A 314-nucleotide genomic window follows, 5' to 3' on the forward strand; every position below is an offset into this window, starting at 1 on the left:
CTGTTGACCACTGGAGTCATTCCCATGAATGTCAAACACTTCCCACACCACCAGGAGACACAAATGCACACATACTGTGTGTGTAATGCAATGTCTTTGTGTGCTATATTTATAATGCATAAAATCATGCATACACCATTTTACAATGTATGCATATAAAACAGCAAATACACACACCTGAAGCATCATGGGTTATATTGCACTTTAAGTATGAACAGGTCTTTGTGTTATAAATCGATATAAAAGTATGTTTACGTCATCACACCCATGCACCTGATGTAAAATACCACAGGAGACCAACCAAGCAGTGGAAG

This window comes from Oncorhynchus gorbuscha, linkage group LG20, assembly GCF_021184085.1.
Source record: "Oncorhynchus gorbuscha isolate QuinsamMale2020 ecotype Even-year linkage group LG20, OgorEven_v1.0, whole genome shotgun sequence".
Lineage (NCBI taxonomy): Eukaryota > Metazoa > Chordata > Actinopteri > Salmoniformes > Salmonidae > Oncorhynchus > Oncorhynchus gorbuscha.